Source organism: Anguilla rostrata, chromosome 15, assembly GCF_018555375.3.
Source record: "Anguilla rostrata isolate EN2019 chromosome 15, ASM1855537v3, whole genome shotgun sequence".
In the NCBI taxonomy this organism is placed as follows: domain Eukaryota; kingdom Metazoa; phylum Chordata; class Actinopteri; order Anguilliformes; family Anguillidae; genus Anguilla; species Anguilla rostrata.
The window spans coordinates 12,573,358-12,591,316 of record NC_057947.1 but is presented as its reverse complement, the minus strand read 5'-3'; positions in this window follow the sequence as shown (position 1 = coordinate 12,591,316).

Genomic DNA, 17,959 nt, shown 5'->3' with positions numbered 1-17,959 from the left:
CTTATTTGTTTCTGGACAACCCTAAGCCCTCAAAAGCTTGTCTGTGCACATTCATCTAAGTATGAGAGGCCAGGAGGGTGGAAATTGGAAAAAGTCCTGAGTATGTTGCTCAGATAAACTGCCCATGAGTGCAACCACAGAGTCTCATGCTACTCTGATAAAATGTGTATGACTGATACCATAGAGCCACATGCTTCTCTGATAAAATGTGTATGACTGATACCATAGAGTCTCATGCTGCTTGGATCATCCGTGTATGTTTTGATTTATGTTCGCGCCAGCCCATTCAGGAGACTCTCAATTCTGAGCTCCAGATGCGACATTGCCTTTTTGAAGATGCCTCGAAATAGGTTTTGAAGTAATGACCCTTTCCCCCCTCAGGTGTGAGAAATTCTGCTCACACATAGGACTAGATGCATTTCCTGGGATGGCTGTCTCCAGCTTTGAGATAGATCAGCTTCTGGTGTCAGACATTTTCTGCCTGTTCTATCTCTCTGTTCTTTTTTTCCTGAAATCCTGCCGTGGAAAGGAAATACTCTTATAAACAATGTATACTTACAGTAAACATTTATAAAATATATACTCACATACTTATGAAGCATATTATCATATTTACATATTTATGCACATTCATACACATGTATTTATGTCTGTAATATATCCATATAAATACACATGCTAGACTTACTATTTCTAAACTACTTTGATTCATTGGTGACCCTAATGTTCCGTGAGTGTGTGTGTTGTATGGATTCTGTTTCCATATGTTTAAGTCCTAATTGTATTCACTTATTCTTAGAATGAGCTTAGCTGACTCAATCTAGGACCCTGAGAAGATAAGTTGGAGGGAAGGGTGGAAGTTCAGAAAATCTCTGTCTCGGTTAGCAGACCGGCTAAATAGTCTTGAGAAAATATTTGTAAACACAAGATTAAAGAACTTTGTTTGTGTGGATTACTGGATTCGTTAGATTGCCATGACTGTTGGATTGTTTGGACTAGTTTTCTGTGTTGGTTTGACACTTTTTTTTTTGTTGGTTGTTTATGTTTTTCTTTTTTGTGGCACATATATATCTGGGACTTTGCTGAGGATGTCCTTACTGGAGAAAGAAAACTGACCAAAACAGGAGGGTTTGCATGGCATGGATGTGAACAATACTGATGTTGTTTGTTGAATGTTTTTGTTGTTTGGGGAATGGTAGATTTTCAAGATACCTGAAAATAAAACGAAAATGATTTAGATGCTGAATGTGATAGTGTAAATACATCTGATTAATATACAATCTCAAAGGAAAGATACAAAATATTGAAAATATCTGGGTAATGGTTGTGTGAAATTTGCAATTCCCATTTTTAAATATATATATTTTTATTAAGCAGGATTAATATCAACAGCATTACTAATGCTGAGGCACCTGGGACAAGGTTGTATGCTTGTTGGATTATTAATTATGCCGATGCATTAGTTGTTATGTACAGTTAGTACAAGTACAGTATGCATCTTAAGCACCATATTTCCAATTAAACATTATTTATTTGTACACTTCCATTAATTCTGTTAATCATATTTTTGTTTCAGTTAATCTAGGTATGAATATATTTATAAGGGCACTGTGTAGTGAGATTTTTTGCTCTACTGCACGTTTACTCTTGATTAAACTGTTGGCAGATGTGATTTGAAGAGGAGTAAAATAATTAATTGTATAACTCTTGAAGAAATTAGCTAAGAGACGGAGGATGGCATCTTTAAATTGAAACATTTCTGTTCTTCATTTGAGACACTGTGCAGTCTGTTCCAAGCAATTAAATCCACTGTTTTATCTTGCTCCATTTAAGTCCTATTTTTTCTCTTTCATGTATGTGATTAAAATCTGAAATGTTTCTGATTTAATTAACTTTTCTGTATAGTTTTTTCATCTCCCAGGAAAACGTAATATTTTACAAGCTTGGCATGTTGAAAATATACCTAAGGTAGTCTCAACTGTTACGATGCGCAATAATATTTTTTCCCATGTTTCTATTATTTTATTGTATTGGTATCATTTGGAAGGACTCATCTAAGGTCACTGGAATATTTTAATTTGCATTTTAATGATAAAATGAATCAGCCAACCTTCAATATTCAAGAACACTTAAACATAAGCATCGTCTAGCACTCTGGAGAAAGTAGCGTCATCTCAAATTTGATATCACTAGATATTTTTATAGCATAGAAAGCCTTCTCAATGGTAGGGAACATAGGTTAAACATTAGCTATACTCAATAAATTGAAATATTTGAATACATTTAAAGATGAATGAAGGACAGAATAATATGTTTCCTGTCAAAAGAAGCTTGTCAATCTACACCAAATTAATACAGGATACAGCCTAATTTTTGCTTGTCGGGTGTGCTTGCAATGCCAGGATGTGGTCTGTCAGAACTGCTTATGTTGTTGTACTGTGCATCTGAAAATGTCAAATCTCAGGTGACCACCTAGGAACATTATACATGTGAAGTGGGCCAGCCAAAAATCTAAGGTCAAATAAAATACTGAATTTATCTCCTTACATTTATTTTTCTTGATGAATTCTTTGCAGCTTCTCTCATTTTTAATGAGTCAATTGTTTTTTAAGTTATTTTAAGTTAGAAGAGTGTGAATTGGGCGTAGATTCTGGTAGCATTTATCATGAAATTTGCCTTGCAGTTAAATGCAACGGTTAGTTCTTTCTTCATAAACACAGATTGGAGAGTTCAGCAATCATAAAACCTGACCTGCCAAACTGTTTGCAAAGGAAGAAAAATGCATCAGCATTTTTGTCTGAGTGAAAGTTGCAAGAACATTTAATGAAGCAGGACCTCTGCCAGCACTAATGTTAACAACCCACTTTTTGTTTTTGGCTATTGGTTTTTGTTGTATGGACGAGGGAGGGCACAAAATGGGTTAACTTATGTTCCACAGGATGCATACATTAACTGTCACTCTCATCACTCACATTCCTGGTTCGTGAACATGTCATGGTGCAAGCGAGCAGTCAGGTCAATTGTGTGTTCATCTCTATCTAAAATACATGACAACAGAAAATGAGGCCACAGCAGTCTGCAACAAAACTAGACATAATATCACATTTGGTCAACCAATGCTGGGCTCTGGGCTCAGAACACTATCATAAACTGATTAGAGGAGGAGATTAAATTGAAAATCCTTTAATCCTTTAAACACCTGTAAAAGCATAGCATTTTGTCAGGTGCTGAATGGATAAGAAACATCAGAATATTTGTGGATTATCACTTTTTTTTATTATTTATTTTCTACACCAGTTTCCCGATCACACCAGTTAAGCACAACTTTCATGGCAAAGAACAAATAAGCTCACTGGGTTGAGGATCAGGACCATGCAGTGATTGCATTCCCAGCAGTTCTGTCCCTCAGGCTATAGGGGTAGGAGTAGCCAAGTTATGGCTTGGACGGGCGGCATGCCCCATTTCAATAAAGCACTGAGATTTTGCCACTTTTCAGTGCTTCCCACATAAATAACCACAATGACCACAGACTCTCAGCCCTTAAAAACATAAATTTCTGTACCTTCTGACCTCATGTCAACAGACAAACAACAACTTGCTTTTGCAACTGCATAATCTTTTTAAAAAAAATGTAATCATAATTATTTCAAGTACCTTGACCCTGTGTTTTTTTTTTTTTTTTGTCTAACCATCTGAAGACAATGTGGTTCAATGTCACACCAAAGTGTCAAATAACTAAAGTTTTCACATGTAGGAAGACATTTAAATGAATGTATGAAACTGTTAATTTAACAAATGTACAAATTCATGTATATTTGCAGCTTAAAATAAATAAATAAATAAACAAATAAATACAGATTAAAATATTGCAACATATTAAATGAATATTGAATCTTACAAACCTATCCAGACATATGTTTGCCCCATTAATTTACCATGTGCTTGTTCACATAGGGCCAAGTTTTTCCTCAGATTTATATAGTACACCAATTTAAGAAATAGATAGCAGCAGCTCTGACTGGCAATGAGCCACAGGTACTACACTGCCTGAGAGGGAGCTTGACGCTGTCCATGGTCCTGTAGTCCTGCCAGGTAACAGAGAGACCTGGGGTGCTGAATGGACAGCGGCCCAGAACACAGGAGCAGCCCTATTGGCTCCTGCACTGCCCTTACGATCTGTATGCAAGTTACAAGGCACTGTGCACTGCTTTGTATCCTTCGTGCAAGTAAATAAAATAAAGTAAATCCAAAATCCATTTCAAAGCTTTTATAGACTGTAAAAGAAATGTGTCAAGTTAAAATACATCCCTTTCAGCTTTTCAACTGATGTACAAAATGGCTTCTGCATTTCCACTCAAAAGTAATTGGGGCTATGGAGTCCTATGGAGCATAGTCAACACTGACATAGTTCAGATTCGATGCTAGGCCGTGAGGCTCATCAGTGCACTACAGCATAGTGCATCAACTGAATTAGCCATCCAGCAGCCTCAATAAAATATTTATTTTATAAGTAATTCCATATATTATTACAATTGTTTATACATTTTGTTTCTAAAATTGATATACAGTTAAAAAAACTTAACTGTATATCAGCCCATCATCTTAATTCACTCCCTAACCTCTAGAAGTCATCCACATCCCACAATCAGCTTCTCTTCTAACTCTAAACCTCTCCCCACTCTGTTTCATCATCCTTTTTTCCTTCCATCCCACTGTCCCTCTCTCCTTCCCTCAATCCAATTCTCTTTCTCTCCTTCCCCCTCTTTTTCACTCTCTGTACCTGTCCCCATCCCCACGCAAAATCCGGGTCCCTGGGCCTATTCCAGGAATGTATGGAATGACCTGGATTGGGACATCTCTCATGTACCCCCTGTATTTTAGGGCTGCCAGTATTCATTTTTATATTGTCATTCATTTTTACACAGGAAGCTGAATTATTTCCTCACTTTTCCTCAATTTTTCACTGAGGGGGATCTACCATGTCCTGACCTAATGTACCAGGACACTCCTCTTTCAGAAACAAAGTGGAGGCATCCATCACCCAGTGGGAATGCCTTCCCTGGGCTTGTCCAAAGACCTTTCAAAAACTGGCTGGAGCACAAAGAATTAAAAAAAAATGAATTAACAAAATAAAACTATTTATATATATATATATATATATATATATATATATATATATATATATATATATATATATAATTATACATCAACACACTGTAGTATCTGCTGTAAAGACAATGTGCCATTTATTATCAACACTTGGTAGCACATGTTTTTAAAGGACATGGACTTACAGATTTAATAACACAGAGAAAAACCGAACAGGTGCTTGTGTGGAGGCCATCAGATGTGTTGGCCCTCCATGGTAGCACATTCCAGAACTCAGTTAATGTCAGCATTATGACTGTGTGTCTGGTGAGCTTCCTCCAGACATCCAGATCTATCACCATCCTGTTAAAGACAAGGCTGTCCTTTCTCATGTCCTATCTGTTCTCTGATAAGGGTTCACACCTCATTACACCACAAATATCAAGACACATCATTATGGCTAATAATCCTGTCTTACTTTAAATATCAATGAAGCACCTGCCATTGAGTGAAAATGAGCTTTAGACATAATGTCACAAAGGTCCCGGTCACAGAGGTCTTTTGATGATTTTCAAGAAGTCAGGACAGTTAGTGTAAAGTCCTCTTCAACCTCAGTAACTTTCTCAACCTTTGTCCTTATGAGGACAATGCAGATTCATTAAAGACATATTTCTCTGCTAAAACAAAAGGTCAGCTTAAAATAATGAAACAATATTAAGTCTAAAAACAATAAAACAGCACACAAAACAGGAACCTATAAAACAGAGCTGTAGGTAGAAGAATATAATAATAATAATAATAATAATAATAATAATAATAATAAAAGTCTGCATCTGCTGGTATGAGAAATGGCCATAGCATGGCAGAATTTCTAAAATGATAAAAAGCGGCTTTACTCACATTCTTAATTTATTTATTTATTTTATTGTTTATTTTTACAGGGACAGTGCACAATTAAAAAGTAATTGCACCAGAGTTAGCTAGCAGCTAATTTACATCTGTTGTCCCTGGGCAGGTATACAAGGCTAATATGAGACTACAATTTCTGTTTTTCTTTCTTTTTATCTTTGAAAAAAATTGTGCCATCCATCGTTTTATCTTAGTTATACATTTATCTAGAACATTGATTGAGCCAATATAGAGATATAAAGTTGTGTATCATCAGCATACCTGTGGAAATCAATGGCATGTTCTCTGAAGATTCTGCCAAGAACTGAGCCTTGTGGTACTCCATGTAATGCTCTTCCTGAGGCGTAGTCTCCTATGGCAACAAAAAATGTTCTGCCGGTCAGATAAGCCCACATCCATTTTAGTTCTGTACCAGAAAGGCAAATGCCATTTTCAAAACAATGAAAAATATTTTTTTTTGGTCCACAGTTTCAGATCCTGCACTTAGGTCTCATAAGACAAGGACAGACATTATATGTACAGTCTGTGTCTCGGGCATTTAGCACCTTAAATAAATCTTTGGGCATAATATTAGGACAAAGAAAGTCATTTAGTTATTTAAAAAACATTTTTTTCAGGAATTTTATTCAGGAAAGGAAGGTTTTAAATATGTCCAAAATTGCTGAGGTCTGAGGAATCCATCATGTGTGGTCTGCATTTTCCTTCCACAAAGGTGTACAAAATGGAATATATTTTTAAAGAATTCTAGTGACTGTGATCTGTGTTCAGAGCCCTTTTCTGTTTTTGAATAACGCATGCGCTGGTCTGCACGGAACACGGCCTATTTCTGCACCTCTGACGTAACGGCCCTGTCTAAACCACAGCAGGAAAATAACATTTTCCACACAACCCCTACAATTTCCTTTTTCATGTTGGATTTGCACTGCTTGCAAAAAAAGCCAGGGCGTACTTTTAAAATGTCACCTGGATTAAATATTAATGAAATGGCAAGCTATGACACAAGTATGTGTTTGCTGAAACATTATGGATTCACTGAATTGCGCAGTGGCTCCAGCTACCCCCCTATAAAGAGTAGAATAGATCCTCATAGCACTGAACCAGGCTAATTTACTGAAAAATTCAGCTCTACCATTTACATAATTTATATATATATGTGTCTGCAGAAATACAGCCATTTAAATGAATATAATCAATATTACTATGATTTTTATTTCACTGTTAATCTAGGTATTTGTGGTTTCCTCATGCTACCAGTTGCCTAGATTAGCATTTGACCCTTGTTTTATTTTCCCTCACAAAACATATTTTAGTGGATTCATCTAGTCATTCACCCAAGTTAACTTGGAAAACTATTTTTAGTGAAAAGGAACAAACACATAGAGTAGACATACACTACATGGCCAAAAGTATGTGGCCACCTGACATCCAATTTCTCATTGAAAATTATGGGCATTAATATAGAGTTGGCCCCCCCTATGTCAAGGACAAATGTTGATTGAAGGCAAGCCAATGTGTCTAAACCATAACAGTGGAAGTTAACCAGATACATGTTTTGTTGTAAGATTAATTGCTTATTTCCATTACTTACTACCGTTAAACATAGAAGCTATATATTTTCCTGAGCAAATGAGCCTAAAGTCCTTGCTTGAGGGTAACTCAGCAGTCCTGAGAATTCAAATGTGCGAATAGTAGATAACGATTTTAGACGTTTTCTTTCCAAATTGTGGGACGTTCATCAAAGCGGTGATATATCAGTAAATCCAAGAGAAACTGATTCATTGGAGGTCACCTGCTGTTTGTGGAACACTTACTCACATAACCACATGCCATTCTGGGAGACGAAAGTCATTTAGTTCCCGTGCCATGATTTCTTTTTACATTTATCACAGCATTTACAGAATCACCATTTTCGCTCTTTTTTCTCTACTACATTAAAATGATTATTTGCAAGGAGTCAAAGCACAAATTCCTTTAAGGCAGGTTTTTCACATGCTGTAATTATGTGAGAACAAGCTCTATGTGGTAGTTACTGTATCTGTGCATGATCAGTATTTTGCACAGTGACTTTAATATCTGTTGTTCACTCAATGAATAGATGAAACAAACAAAACCCTTTTTTCTATAATCCATACCAGTGAGGAGATCTGCAGGCATATGTTTCATGAATAATTATTTATACTTCAAATGGAAATTGTTGCAATGAACACATCTCTTTGTCTTCCCTGAAGAGGGACAACACACTGCCTAGCAGAAATGGTTTACAGAGATGCTTCTGAGCAGGCATATAACGAGAGGAAATGTAAACATGGTTTTCTCTGATGTGCCTGAATAATGCAGCACTAAAAGCATTTTCAATTATAGCTCAGACCTGGGGTTATTAAAGATCTCTTCATATGTCATATTGCTGATTGAAGCTTTTAAAAGCTGAGGCATTTTCTTAGGTATCACCGAACAATCTTCTTTTTTTTATTTTAAATTATACATTTACTCTGTTAGCATTAGGACAAATTTGATCCCTACTGCATGAACTAAATAAGTACTCATCATATTACGAACAGGGAAAAATAAGAAAGACATTAAGCTGTCGCTCCCTTTTCACACTTGAACTTTCACTACAGGTACATGTGCACACACAAGGCAAAAACACAATAAACAATATCAGTAAGAAACTGCAGTTGTGTACCATGAATGAATTAGTTTGCATGCTTTTTTGTATGTGTATATAATTAGGTGTGTGTGTCCATGTGTGAACATGCATGCATGCTTCTGTGCATGTGTATGCGCGCCTGTGTGTGCATGTTATGTGCATGTGTGTGGTGTGCTGTACAGATGGAACCCTACAGTGTGTGTCCTTGTGTGTTTTGCATCACTGGCCTGCAGTAATATTCTCAGAAACATTGACTTACAGGAAGAGCACAGTGTTCTGATCCTGCTCCACAGCAGGCTCCAAGAAAAACTAAAAATAATTTAAAATAATGTTTTTAAATTAATACTAATTAATAATAAATAAATTTCCTCATGCACACAGCACAGTGTGTGCACAGTGCAAGAAGGAAGACATTAATTCCTTCTGTAGATTGCATACAAACAGGAAATGCAGTATATGTATGTCCCTCACAGTACTCATTATGCCATAGGCCCTTGAGCGTTAGTGCTTAGTGCATTATTGCTTCTTTACAGAACAAATTTTTCTGTAGAAACCATCCATATTCATGACTAATTTACCACAAGGAGCTTAAAAAATACCATATAGCCCCATACTGAAGAGAGTGATCTCAAAATGATTCCTTTACTCCTTTATGGAGTGAATGAATCTGATTTATGGTACCAACTCCTGTTCTTATTCCACTGCCAAAGAGCAAGTGTATGTTTCAGCTAACGAGGCTCTGTGCATTGACACAATTTAGACAAGGCGAGATAAGACAATCAAGCCAAACAGCAGCAATGATACTTATCACCTTATATCTTATATCTACATAACTTACTGTGACCCTGATAACAGTTTGTTGCCTTAGCCTGTATGTAAGCACTTACGTAAGTCTCTCTGGGTATGCGTCTGCTAAATGCTTAAATGCAAACGTAAACATGGATGACACCCAAATTTAATTAATCAAACACAAGAGACAGCTTTTCCTGACAGACTTCACTTCGAGATGTGGATCCTGAAAGGCTGTCCAGAGTCTGTTTTTTATTTAATTGGGTTTAATTGGATTGAATTTTGTTATCTCATTCCCTTTTGGAGAGGTTAATGGCGAGATTTCAAGATGGCAATAGTAGTTTTTTGGTGCTGTTCTCTTTGTCAATGTCATTAGGAATATGCATGTAATTTAGTAACTTATTTGTATTCTCATTGCTCAAAAAGGTTAGGTGTTTGATCATGTATTTCATTGTACTTAGAAATGCTATGCCTTTACAGGAAATGCATAATAGAAATGCAAGCCCTCACCTCTGTTAAACTTTTCTCAGACCACGAGAAAATAAAGCAGTTGCAACAATTCATGTTTTCCAATAATGTGTAATATTTTTCTGGTGCTGAAATTTGAAGGAATGCTGCCAACAATTAATTGACATAACAGACAGCCATCTGGCAGGAAAAAGCCCTCAGAATCTCCTTGATTCACTATTTAAACTTTCTCATAAGTCTTCAATTGTGCAGCAAGCTATTGAAAGTGATAAAGTGTGTGTGCACAAGAGTGTAGGCACACTGTCAGGGTTGAGGTCTGGCTAAACCACATACTCTAGGGCACTACCAATGGTGTCCAATCACTGTGTCTGCAGTGAATTCATTTAGGGTTCTGTCCAATCACTGAGCTGGCTTCGGTGTTCCATATTGCTGTTGTCCTATCACAGCTGGATCTGTCCATGGCTAACAACCAGCTGCAGTCAAGCAGAACAGTTGCACCCCTTCATAGCCAAGTGCTCCGATTTTGACACATGCACATCTTTAAAAATGATTTATGCTCACTAGTATGAGAGGGAAATAATATGATCGTAATTTTTATTTTATTTTTTATGGCAGTGTGCAAATTTTATCTGAGATGTTCCCATGAACATATGTAGTAGACAAGGAGGGAACGACATTGTTTGCTGAGGTTAGACATAAACACTGAGCCTGCACTTTAGGATTATTGATTTTTTGTGGATTGTTGAGTCCGTTTAGGACTGCAGAAGGTCCATTCCCATGTCGCTGGTAGTTTCTTTGTGAGTTGGTTTGAGGCTGACCCTTGAAAAGAAGCACTCTGGGTTTCATAATGCAGTTTTTACTTTACAGGACACAGTAATCATGCAGACCCTGAAAATAACACCCACATGCAAGGCCTTCGGTCGAGTGTAAGGCAATAAAGTGGAGTGTGTCCCCAGCCTGTTGAGAGACAGGAACAGGGCTGTACGTTTGCGCTTGGCTTTGATCACCATCTAGAGAACTGAGCCCTTCACTTCTTTTTTCCAATTCCATCCAAGGTCTTCAAAGACCACTCACCGAGTGAATGAAGACCTGCTTTAATGTTCCATTACGCTCAAGTGCTTTTTGTTAAAAACTAAAGGACTGTAGATGTAATGCCTTTTGGTTGGGCTAGTAACAGGCAGTGCCAACGAGATGGTAGTTAGACCCAACATGAAATGTTAAATCCTACATGCTGCAGGGAACATTCGGTGTGCTAACTACAAGGAATGTGCCACTCTCAATTTATATTCCGTTTTTTACATATTTTGAGTTTGACAGTGAAGCAGAATTTACTGTTCCAATTTAAAAAGGCTGTTCTCATCCATTGTGGCTCAGGGCTTGACATGTGGTAGGTCTGTAAGAGCCATCGCCCTTGTGTGCTCAGCACGGGACCTCTAGCTCCACACCGTCACTAACCTACGACAGGAAATACGAGATCGAATATCCAGACCACTCATTTTCCTCTTTTCATCACTTTAGAAAAGGCATGAAGGTCATGCGTATGTATTTGTTTGAACTTGAGGCATGATGGTGAAAACCACAGTTTAATTCTGTTTATGTGGTTTCAGAGAACACCTGTCCGCTTGCTGAGTGAATGATTCAGCCTGATCATAGCGAACTGAAGCACATACCACTGGACCTGCATACACACCTTAAATAATCACCATTTACTATTTAACACTGCAAAAAATATATACAAAAAGTTTTGTTTGTAATTAGACATATAAACAGTGTTTTATATTTCCTGATAATTTAGGAACTAGAAAGCATTACAATACAATTTTGAGGATGTATCTTTCACTTTTTTAGTTAAATCTTAGGTGTACTTTGCTCCAGCGTAGCTGACTGCCTTGACTCGGTTTTTCGGAGGAAGTCCTGCCATTTGCCTTTCCCTGGCATTTGTCTGGTATCTAACAAGAAAATGAAACAGCCACAGATTTTTGGAAAAGTGTCAAACCGCTTTGGAGCACATTAGATTCACATAATTTGTGTGAGGGAAGAGTCACATTTTTCTCCGAAGAAGATATTAGACCTCTAAATGAAATGCCAAGGCAGGCCTGAAAAAATAAGGCGCTAAATATTTGATTTAAGTACATTGTTTAAAATTCTAAATAAATAAAACTATTAAAATAGGTTCTCCTGGCAATGAGTTGTGAATAAATCCAAAAAAAATTCTACTTTTTAGTGAGCTACCTTCTTTTATTTGTTATTGATTTGAACTCTATCTTTTAATGAGATCAGCTTTCACTAAGAGTCTCCTCAGAACTGTCAATTTTTCTGAGAGCCATTTGTTCCAGTTTCCTTAAAGCAGTTTATTAAAGAGCATGTTTTTAACCACACGATCTCTTCTGCTCATTAGGTTTGCAAGAGGCCACTGGAGTGATTATATTTATGGTTGTCTGCATGTATGGCCATATTGGATATCAGTAACCCTCATTTTTGGCAGCTCACCCAGGCATCATATACAAAAAGAGACAGAGATTTAAAAACTGATTTAAAAACTGATTGAACACTAAATGCAAACGAATACTAAATACTATAAATGCTATAATGGTATATGAAAGCTAACTGTTTAAAATCTCACTAAAGTACAAGTAGGCAAATGAAGCAAGCATGTGAATTTATGAGGAAGTGAACTAATAAGAAGAAAACAGATGTGAAGTTCCTAAAGTGGATGTGCGTCATACTCAATGTGCAAGACGCTAATTCCCATCTTCTGTGCTATCACATATACCACTCCTAATTTGTTTCGACGGCAAATACTGAAGCTGTAGCTGAATACAGCACTTATACTGTGTATTTGTGTATGCATGTGCTGTTATTGAATTGAATATAATCCTGCCTTAGTATTGTTTTTGGTCAATAAGAAAACATGAGGAGTCCTAATTATGAGCCAGTGATTATGAGAACAGGATGTTGCTGTACATTCTGAACATACATTCCATACAAACTGGTTCTATCAAAGCTCTCACAGTTCACAGCAATTAGCTGTAATTAGCTGTAATACAAACTGATCAATACAGCATCCACAATGTAGGCTGTAAAATGTACAGAATTTTATCTCACATAAATAGTGGCCTTGAAGCAGAATTGTGTATTCAGAGTGGAAGTCATTTCCTGTAGTCTGAATGACTGCCGGCATTGTGGTCTGAGGGTATAACGGTCTGATAATGCAGTAGAAGGAGTTCTCCTGGGCGAGATCTACTTTGATCCCTCTTATATCTCTCAACTCCCAATAGGATGAGCACCTGACCTACTGCGTAAACACTGCTCCCGGCCTTTCTAAAGTCACAGTATAATGGCTTTAGAGGCCATTCTTCAGCTTTGAGTTAACAGCTATCAGCCAATAAGACTTAGAGCTGCTTCGTTTTGCACACATTTAATTCTTTCCAACGTCTTCCCTTCTGGCTGCAAAGGATGCTGAGATGCAGCATTAGCAGCCATAGTCATGGCATAAACTCAAAGACCCCCCTGTGCCGGTTGCTCTGGGCATTGCACGCAGCCTGAGGAAGACTGTGATGAAGACGATGCAGTAAGCCTTGGTCCACCTTTTTGTGAGTGCTCTTGTTTTCAGGATGGGGATGAGGCATGTTTGGGGAGCCCCAGCAGAGTGCCAGTTCTTCTGCTCCCCTCTCTCTGTCTCTCTGAAATGAGAATGTCATTTCAGCTTTATTGGTGTCTAGCCAGGTGCTGGTATTGTAGCCAAGCCAAGTGAAACTTCTGTATGACGCTTTGGCTAAAATTATCTGCTTTATGCATAGACTGTAAACTGTCATTGTAAAATTGTTTCTATTTTGGGGGGGGGCTTCACCAGAGGCTGTCATGAATTCAGCCAACTGCAACCAAATCTCCTCTTGTTGATGGACAGCTGGCTGCCTACCTCCTGTTCTACAGACTGACAGCTGTTCATCACACCTGTTTCCCTCTCCAACCATTCCTCTTCCCTGTCACACATCTGAGAAGATATCCAGCAATAATTCATGGCCATCCTGTGGTTATCAGTTTGGTCCTCATGTGCTCCCATTACTCAGTCTTGTACATTCAGACTTAAAAGTAGCCCTCATGGTAGATTTTGCCGAGAGATTCTGATGTTACGTTGTGTATCTGATGCTGTGCCTCACGTGCGGTAGCCCTTCTTCTCGTGCAGCCAGTGAAGTTGGATAGCCTAATCTGATCTCTGCGAATGTAAAACCTTAAATTCATTTTCACTACAAGTCGTCCATTTCTCTTCTTCCAACCGCAAGTGTCTAAATGATTCAAGTGAAAGCGCAATGTAAGGTTTTGAAAGCGGAGGTTCAGTCCGAGTTCCTGCTCCTGTTTCAGCTTCATTGGAAAAGCACATTATTACACAAATAGAAACAGAAATTGTCCGCCAGCATCAGCCCAGTCCTCATATCAAATATTCATATTTCTGTGAGTGCAAACCAAATGTACACTATTTAAAGAAAAGTGATGACCAAATGTGTGCTCTGAGCTGAACAGAAAGAAATGAATGGGACTTATTCCAAAAGCCTGAGTCGTTGGCCATACGTAAAAAGAAACAAAAATAAATGTTTCACTTTTTCAGTGTTCCTGAAGCCCTTGAATATGTTTCTCTCGGGAATGTTGAGGCAAGAGCGTGGAGATGGGAAAGTTGAGGAAATGGGTCCAACCGAGATGCAGCACTCTGATCAGTGGTCCTGACCTAAGCGAAGCACTTCTTTAATTTATCTTTTAACTTATTCATTATTCATTCATTATATAATATTAATACAATAAATGAGGTCCTGAGGTTGTGTGGTCACCCAACTCGGTGGTGTCTAGAGTGCAGGTTTTAAAAGTTGTAAGCAGCATTTGTAAGCAGGGTGTTGTGTATGTGAAAGGGAAAGTGACAGCGCTTTCAGACTACCCGTACGCCATTGGGGTCCCTTCATATGGACTACAGGGGTTCAGGCTTGTGCCAGCACGAATCACTGCACCCCAAATGGTAGGGAACCATGGCCTTCTCTCATTAGGGGTAAAAAGCACTGGAGTATTAGGGAAATGGGAAACAAACAGACCAGCACTGTCACTGGAGCATGGAACAACATCTCAGAGTGATGAATGATGGCATTCAACAGGACAAATGCATCTTTATCATGCTCACTGAGTCCTTTTTGCAAGAGGCTAAATAAATAAACACAGACGTAAAAAAGGAGTGCAAGAGTAAACATTTTCTAGCACACATATGTTAAATTAAAATTTCATATAGTACTTAGATTTAACCCTTGATTTAAATGTGCAGAACTTTTTAAATATAGAATGTAGTGATCATAAGAAATATCACAGTACGCTATTTTCAGTTAAAAAATAGAATTTATTTTCACTCCTTTTATATTAACGTCTGATATTAAAAATTATATATATATATATATATATCAGATAAAATATAAAACGGCGTTGTTGAGTCCCCATAGTATCCCCGGCACATGGGACCAGGCCTGACATAACCACACCGCTGATTCTCTTACATGAGTTAGTTGCATGCCACCCAGTACCACAACAGGAAATGTACAGTGAATGCAAAAATCTGTATATGAAGCAGGCTGTTTCAACAGATGACAAAATGGCTGTAAGAAATAACAGATTGAGTTATTAATCTATGCAGTAGGACGACTGAAACAAACGTTCATGTTCCTTATAACCGCTGAGCCTACAGCACACGTGTGCTTGCAGGTACTGCATGCGCAGTCATTCATTTCATCAGGCATTACAGGTGTAATGTCCCTCCATTACAGTAAATGAATAGTCCCACTGCGCCAAACGCTCGCTCTCAGCCATTCTCCCAATCAGCATTATAAATCTTTGCCCCCTGACACTCACTGCTGTTTATCTCTAAAAGCAGCAAGAAAATTTATCTTGAAAAAGGATATTTGTGAGGGACAATTTCCTCTAAGCGTACCTTGAATGAAAGAAGACCATTATAGTTTCAGATCCCAAAGAAACATTTGGATTCACAAACCAGCTCCACCAGCACCAAAGTAATGTACATAAGCTGATATAAACTACCTGCAATGTATATCTTGCACATCATGTTATGGATCAAGACAGTCCAAACATCAAGTTGCTGTACACACAGTGCCTTCGGAAAGTATTCAGACCCTTTCACTTTTTCCACATTTTGCTATGCTACAGTCTTATTATAGAATGGATTTAATTTTATTTTATTCTTATCAATCAGGTTTTAGTCCCACTTTACACTTTAACCTAAATAACATTGTTCCCTTATTATTTAAGCATTAACAATAATGAGTGCAAAAGTATATTGTTACATGATTGTTATAGGTTTATGTACATTACTTATAGTGAGACAAGACATGAACTAATAGTTTTTTCAAAGACACAGAGGAAGAATGACAAATGGCAGTGATGATAAATTAATACAAAAAAAGTCCTTACTCTTTTGCCCATGTTAATGAAACAATTATACAGAAGCCACTACTGTTTGGGCATTTACCTTGTTTTGCATTTTACTACTGTTTGGGCATGTACCTTTAGTCCCACATCCCAAAATTCAGCCACCAACGGAACAAAGGATTAAATGGCCTGACTCAACATTACGTTGGCAGGCAGGTGAGAGGTCTGTTGCGAATCATGCAAGCCAAAAAATGTGTCAAGTGTGGCTATTCAACCTCAGAGATGAACAGAGCCCACTCAGTCAAATCCTGCCATCCATGCATACTCTAAGCAATGGACAGTGCAGCTTGAGAAATCCAAGGCTTCAAGGTGTATGGCTTACTGAGTGACCTTAGAAACACATACTGATGTACACTTAAAAATCCCATTGAGTATGGCATCCTGAACAGATGAAGATTAAGTCTGATGCAATAAAATAAAAGCAAGCATGAGATGTTGAAGAAACTAATCCCACCCAACTCTAAGGAACCTATCTCAATACATATGCTTCTCTGGGTAATAAACTCCAGGATTATTGGGTCTGGTGTGGAATTATGGTCCAAATTCCTTTTGTCTTTACTTAATTTAGTTGAAAATCAATTTTTCCACTTGAGACATATGTTGTCTCAAAATCTATTAGGTTTACCCCAGGGCAGTTCTACTCTGGACTGATCTGACACTGTAGTGTGTATTTTTTGTTAAATGTACTACATTGAGTGTCATGTCTCAAGCTCACTGCACATTAGATATTAATATCTATAGACACATTCATTATGCCCCCATTCAAATCCCACTTCACACTTTAACATAGATAGCAATTTTGACTTACTATGAATTTATTTAAGCAGAAACAAAAATGAGTCCATACGTATATTGTTTCCGGATTCTTATTGGTTTATGTACATTACTTAGTTCATGTATTGTCACACAATAATAACACATTAGTCAAAAACATAGAGTGAGTGTGTGAACAATTACAATTACAATTTTCATTATTATTACATGGCATATTCAGATTTGTCAGGTCCAAGCAGTCCAGTGAATATTCTCTGGACAGTATGAACAGTCATACATTTCAGTACTGTGTATGACAGCTGTTCTGTCTGCAAGAAGTCGACATGCAGATTTCACAAACTGACATGTTCTAAAAATGATCCCATCGCTGCCTACTCACTTTCTTTAAAACTTAATTTGTGTTTGAAACAGATGTTGTGCTTCAGCTGCAAAATTTCCGATGCAGAATTTTTGACATCTTGGTCCATTCTCAACAGCAGGAATAAAAGCAACAAAAAAAAAAACTCTGCCGTGATCAGTTCTGGAAGAATGGATGTTACAGAACACAAGCAAGTGGTCCTTATTTATGTCTGCAGTAGTGAACAACATTTAAGGAAGTGAAGTGGGAGTTGTCTTAAATTCAGAAGTAAAAGAAAATGTGAAACAAATGTAACCCTTGTCCAAGGCACATTGTCCTGTTGAATAATTCAATTGGGAAAGTAAAAGGCAGAATCACTTCTAAGCAGATCAGCTACTTTGTTTGCTTAATAAATAACTTTTTTATATGTCATAACACTGAAAAAACCCCGATATTTTAATATTATTTTCTCC